This window comes from Dipodomys spectabilis, unplaced genomic scaffold, assembly GCF_019054845.1.
Source record: "Dipodomys spectabilis isolate Male_0828 unplaced genomic scaffold, ASM1905484v1 ptg000069l, whole genome shotgun sequence".
NCBI classification, from domain to species: domain Eukaryota; kingdom Metazoa; phylum Chordata; class Mammalia; order Rodentia; family Heteromyidae; genus Dipodomys; species Dipodomys spectabilis.
In genome coordinates this window covers 2,379,629-2,386,534 of record NW_024870746.1, presented here as the reverse complement: position 1 = coordinate 2,386,534, position 6,906 = coordinate 2,379,629, and positions in this window count along the sequence as shown.

Here is a 6,906-nt window from a genome sequence, read left to right as displayed (position 1 = left end):
CCCTGTGTGAGTTTACAGAGCTGAGAGATCAGCCAGAGTCTGGTAAGAGGGGAACATGGCCTTAGATGGGGTGGGGTAAGAGACAGGGCCTAGACAGGCAGAAGATGAGGGTGTGCCTTGTTCTCAGTGCAATGAAGAGACCTTGGGCTGTAAACAGAGTACTACACTTGCTGTTTAGATTATGTCTTCTTTTTCTTCTGTATATGAAAAAAGAAGCAAATGCACAGAAAAAAGTTGGGGGAGAAAGTCTTTACAGCAATGTAGGCAAAGGATATTGGGGGCATAACAAGGAGTCAGGAACTCTGGAGATAAGGTGGATTTGAGATAAGTTTGGAGAGGAATTGTAATTTGGTCATAGATTAGAGGTGAATCTCAAGTAGAATTTGAACAGCTGAAAGTGGAGGCTGTTTTCTGAGATGAGAAAACTAATGGGAATGGAACAGAGGTAGGGGAAGGTGGCTAACTGGTTAGTTAGTTCTAAGCAAGGAGGAGATGGGTAGAGAATCTTACTTTGGAGATGACAAGTGAGATGTTTGTGAACAACCCAAGTGGAGAAGCAGAGCTCACAGGTGTAGATTCAGGTTAGAATTTCATGGAAGAAGCCCAGTCAGGTCAGAAGATAAGAACTTGAGTGTCACCAGCATAGTATTTAAAGCCAGAGGAGTAGACAGCTATTGTAAAATATAAATTCTGAGTATTCCTACATTTACTATCAGGAAAAAGAGAATCCAGCAAAAAACTTGTTGAGGTAAAAGCAGAATCAGGATGGGGGAATATGGCAGATGTCAAGAAAGGAAAGTGTTTAAGGCTGGGAGCAGTGTTCACCTGTTGAAATACTGCTTGGGACTAACTTAGCAACACATACACACTCACCACCTGGTTGGAGCTAGAAGCACCAGGGTCTTTGTGACTTTGATAAAGCAGTTCCATAGAGTGGAGACTCTGTGAGGACTGAGGCCAGATGGTCCACGAGGCAAGTGAATGTGGGGAGTCTTTAGCAGCTTGCTCAGAGTGAAGGAGAAAGATGAGCTGGACCCTGAGAGGGAAGAGGAAGGAAGGAAAGGTCTGTTTGGGATGGTAGATGTTCCCGGTCTCTATGCAAATGAAGAGGATCTACTGGGGAGAGACACTGAGGTGGGAAGAGTGGAGGGATGAATGCCGGACCCAGTGCTTTGAGAAGAGAAGAGGAAGGGAATCCAATCCGCACATGCTTCCTTGGCTAAACTGTAACTCTGCTCTGCCTGGTCCAGGTCCCACCCTCTTTCCCAGACACTCTATCTCACTCATGGGTGTCCAGCTCCCCGGAGTACTAAATCCTTTACCATCATTTCCTCTAAATATATAAGTCTTGCAAGTCTTCCTATTTCCATCTGGGTTCCACATCTACCTAGGGAACTGGAGGGGAAAATAAGCAAACTGAAGAAAATTAATTCTAACTTATTTTATGCATTCTGTATCAAGGCATGAAATAGATTATGTTTGACAGTGGCGAACAGCGAACCCAAAAAAGATCCAATTTATCATTTTAATTATATGTGCTTTTCTTCCTCAGTCCCCAGGGAACAGTGAACCTCGGGCAGTTCTCAGCCTCTCCTTGGAGCCCATCTCTACTTCCTGAGGCTGCTTTTGTAACCACAGACTTTTAGTGGAAGATGCCCCATCTGAAACACAGCCAAACATTTTTAACGTGTTTCTTAGGAAGGTACAATCAAAGAGGTATGTAGTAAGTACAAGTAAATTAAAAGTGAGGAAATAGAGATAGAACATGAAACTGTGGCTCAAAGGCACTGCAGAGATAAAGTTGGAGTCCTTCCAAAGAAATGGGTGTCTCCCACTGCCACTGTAGAAAATAGAAAGGCACTGAGTGAATATGGATACCAAGGTAACTCAGAGCCAACCAACCATCGTTTTTTCTAGTGCTGGGGCTAGAAGTCAGGGCCTGGAATTCTTGCTTGGCTGACTCTTTTGCTCAAGGCTAGTGGTCTACCATTTGAGCCACAGCTCCACTTCCAGATTTTTTCTGGTTAATTGGACATAAGAGTCACACAGATTTTCTGGGTAGGCTGGCTTCAAACTGGCCTCCTGAAGAGCCAGGATTACAAGCAACCTGTACTTAGCTTCAATCAACCATCTTTAAGTCAGACTCTAAAACCTACTTTTCTGTGACCAGAATAGGAGGGTAAGAAAGCCTGCAAGAGGAGAGAAGGCAGCTCAGCTACTGCACGCGAGCAGGATCCGCATGAAGGCCCTACTTTCTCTCGGTCTCCACTCCACACCTATTTGTTGAATACATACTCTATGCCAACCAGGCATTGGAGGCACAGCAAAGAATATAACAAACCCAGCCCTGACATTTGCCAAGAAAGTGCTCAGCCTGTGACAGAATGCTTGTGAGAAGCAGTTCCAATACCAGGCCAAAGTGGCAGGTGCCAAGGCAGGGGACATGTACGCCTAGCTCAGATAGTGTTCATGAAAGAGTGTCTACAAGAAGAAATCCAAACATTGAGATCTACGACATATCTAAAGTTAATCCAGACTGGCAGAGGAAGGGTGGAAATAGTCAACAATAAAAATATAAAGTAGCCAGGCACCAGTGGCTCACACCTATAATCCTAGCTACTCAGGAGGCTGAGATCTCAGGATCACAGTTCAAAGCCAGCCTGGGCAAGAAAGTCCAGGAGACTCTTATCTCCAATTAACCACCAGAAAATTGTAAGTGGCACTGTGGTTCAAGTGGTTAGAGCACTAGCCTTGAACTGAAGAGCTGAGGGACAGTGCCCAAGGCCAGAGTTAAGCCCCACTACCGACACACACACACACACACACACACACACACACACACTATATATATATATATATATATACATATAATATATATATATATAGTATATACTGTATACAGTTCATACTATATACTTATATACTATATGTGTATATACTCATATATGTAATATCTATTGTCTAAAAGGGTTGTATTGATGAGAACACTTTGTCTGGGCTAATTTGTACTTTAAGGCTAATCAAATACAGAATTCTGACTCATACATCAGAGTAAGCAGTCAGATGACCTAGAGAATACCAGAAGAAGATCATGTTGGCAAGCAGAGGTTGGGTTAAGTCTTAACTGTCTGAGTAAGTCATGAGGAGCTCTCAAGTAAGCAGTTAGCTACTCATAGCTGAAACTCAGGATGATTCTTTATGCTAAAAAGATAACACAGGTATTCATTGGGTATAATAATTTAATCCACAGATGCAGATGAGAATGCTTAGTGATAGGATACAGGACAGAAAGAGAAAGGGCATTAGACCACAGTTGGCAGAGTTCATTCAAAGCCTGGAGAGGAGGGAGGCTGAGCCTGTGGAAGAACAAGGAAAGGAGATGTAAGACACCAGAGAAAATGGAGGAGAGAGCTGGTGTCTTGGTATTTAAAGAAGGAGGTAATAATCAGCAGAAACAAAACTGGCATGCACGAAAACAAAATGAGTACAAAGGGCTGGGATGTAACTCAGTGGCAAAGTGCTTGCCTAGCAAATGAAACGGCCTGGGTTCAATCCCCAGTACCAAAGATGAAAAGACAAAAAGAAAAGAAAATGATGACAACTCTGTCAATTGGATTCTGCAGACACGAAAGGGGTTGAGGTGGGTGAGATGGGAGAGGGTAACAAGCGACCCTGTGCTTCCCAGACTTGTTTCTTTGTGGCACATAAAGATTATCTTTAAATGGAATATTATTTAGCTGAGCAAGGTTGCTTGTAGCTAGAAGCAGTGCTCTACATAGCTGCTCCTAGGCCTGAGAAGACCAATACCTTCTAATACCTGTGACTAGTTGTAGTTTACCAACAGAGAATGGCTGTGAACAGGGTTCACAGTGGGCCTGGAATGAAGAGAAGGATTGCTAGGTTTATTTAGTTGTTTTTTAAATGTCTTTCATGGATGTTTTTTAACTTTTTTTTTTTTTTTTTTGGGTCCGGTCGTGGGGCCTGAACTCTGGGCCTGGGCACTGTCCCTCAGCTCTTCAGCTCAAGGCTAGCGCTCTACCTCTTGAGCCACAGCGCCACTTCCGGCTTTTTTTCTTTTTGCTTATGTGGTGCTGAGGAATCGAACCCAGGGCCTCAGGCATGCAAGGCAAGCGCTCTACCACTGAGCCACCTTCCCAGCCCCTGTTTTTTAACTTTTTAAGATAAGTATTGCTGTAAAGTGTAATCCTCCTCCTACCCTGGCTTCCTGTGTGCTGGGATTACAGGTGTTAAGTACCATGCCTGACCTCAGCCGGTCTTAAAGTGAAGAAAACTTAAGCATCTTTCAAATTTATCTACAGAAAAGATCTAGTAGAAATGGAGTGGTTGAATTCATGGAAACCAAAACAGCAGAATGCATCTCATATAAGTCTCATAAGAAGGTATTAAAGTAAATAAAATATCATGTAGAGCATACACTAAAAAACACTGCCATGATACAGACTTAAAATGTAAAGACTAATGAGGTTAAGGCACTGTTCCCATTCCCTCCCTAGTAACCAGCATAACCAGGACTATAATTCATATTTTTCTTAAAACTCCTAACAACTATATTTAGGTTTATCTTGAGCTCACACTGTACAAGACCTGGAATCACAAAGATAAACTCAGCTCACTCATTATATTTGAGGAGATCATGGACTCAGAGTAGAAGAAAACAAATACAATACAGCATGATAAATCAAAATGGGACCAGAAGAAAATGCTTTAAGAAGTACAAGAGATCACAGCCAAATATATGCCTATACTTTCCTGAGCTTATGAAGGCAGAGGTGGATTGGATATAGCTAAGAGGTTTTGTAAGTTTGAAGGATGGAAGAAAGTGTGGATGGGTTGTTGAATGGATGACTATTGGATACGTTTCAGTATCTAAGAGTCCCTCCTTAGATCAACTCTTGTCCATATATCCACAAGAGGTCGCTGCAGACCTGATGCAAATGAAGTTTTTCTATTGGCCCTTTCAAGATCTCTCCAATTGTTTAAGGAAAGGAGGGGGGGAAGGTTGATGACTGGATGCCTCATAGCAATTCCTGCCTCTTTGGGCCAGGCCAGATCTTAGTTCGAAGTCTGGGTCCACCTTCATCCTACTCTCGCTTTGTCAGCTCCTCCCCTAAATTCTAGGCCGATGGCACACATCTCCAATTTGTTCTCATCATAGAAACTAACTCAGAAATGGTACCCAGTCTTTCCTTGGACCTCCACTTCCCACGAGGAATGTAGCTACACTCGCAACAGGCTGAATGGGTTGAGTGAGTTCCTTCACACATTACTTCATCTTTCTAAAAGTCCTCACCAATAAAAGCTCAGGTTGAGAGGAAGGCTCTCATACCTTCCTCATCAGAGGCCTAACATGGTCTCTAATCCAGTGATAGCCAAGAAGACATTCAGGAGCTATCTGTCTTATTTAAATTAGAGTCATTAAAATAAGAAACAACTTGCCAGGCACCAATGCCTGTAATCCTAGTTACACAGGCTGAGATCACGGGATCCTGGTTTGAAGCCAGCCCAGGCAGACACATCCCAAAGGCTTTTATCTCCAACTAATCAGCAAAAAGCCAGAAATGAAGGTGTGGTTCAGGTGGTAGAATACCAGCCTTGAGTGAAAAAGCCAAACAAAGAACAAGTCCTGAGTTCAAACTCTAATACTGGTATGCGCGCATGCATGTACACATGCACACACACACACACACACTTCCGTTCTTCAGTCTCACCATCTAATTGCAAGTGGGCAACAGCTACTTATAGCCAGGAGCTACTGCGCTGGGCAGCCAGAGAATATTTCACTATCACGGAACGTTCCATTAGACAGCAACATCTCAGTGCAGCACACGTTTTCCTTCATTTAACCTTCATTACATTCCTATAATACAGGGTAATTATATATCTCTTTCAAGATAAGGAATTTTGAGGCACAGCAAATGTTGGATTTAGCCAAGGGCTGTGAGCAGATTAGTCTCTGGAGTGAAGATTCAAGTTGGGGTGCTTGGCTCTATACCCACTCTGTCTCTATGCCCAGAGCTGCCCCTCACCCCAGATCTCTACACTCCCCTCTGGCCTCCTGGGAATTGAGCTACCTTTTCTCATTCCCAACAGCCATTGGCCCTCACAGCTGCTACCCAGACACTGATCTTGAGCAATGATGGCACCTAGGATCCAAGCCCCTTGTAGAAGAAAATCTTCATCTCCAATTCTCCATTCCCATGGAGAATTGCTATTGTTGTTACAGGTTTGGGGGCCCTTCCTTAGCCCACAGAAGTCTTAACTCAATGTCAATCTGAGTCCTATAAGATTCCTAACCTGTGCAGTAGCCCCAGGGCCACCTTCTTCCCCAAAGGAAAGATGTTCAGTAAGCCCAACTCAGGGCAATGGACTTACCTCTGAAGGTACAGAAGAACCTCACTCGGCAGAAGTGATTGTCAAGACAAGCTGCATTTTACACCATTAGCTGTTGGAACCCAGTCCCTATCGAAGTAGCTGGGGCAGAACTGCAGCAATTTGGTGTGTAAACCACCGCGGATGTTCTCAAGTTAGACCACTTGTGGTTGCCCACCCCCATCTCTCTCAGGCCCAGCTGCTTTTTTGCAGGGCATCTGCTACCCACACCACCTGCAGCTGGAGACAACGCATATCAGGAAAAACAAGAGAATGACAGAGAAAAATATAGAGATGTTAAGACTTTTAGGCAGATGGACAAGATATCCCACTCCTAACTTATCTCCTCCCTTCTTTCACTCCCTCCTGAATATGAAGTGACCCTACCTGCCCCCCAAAATTGCTAGGTTCAGGATATAGAGAGTCTAGGATGAGAAAACAAAAAATGCACCTTCTCCCTTTCTGCTTTCAGCAATAAGCATGCTGTATTTCTTCCACAGTATATGAAGCTTCTCA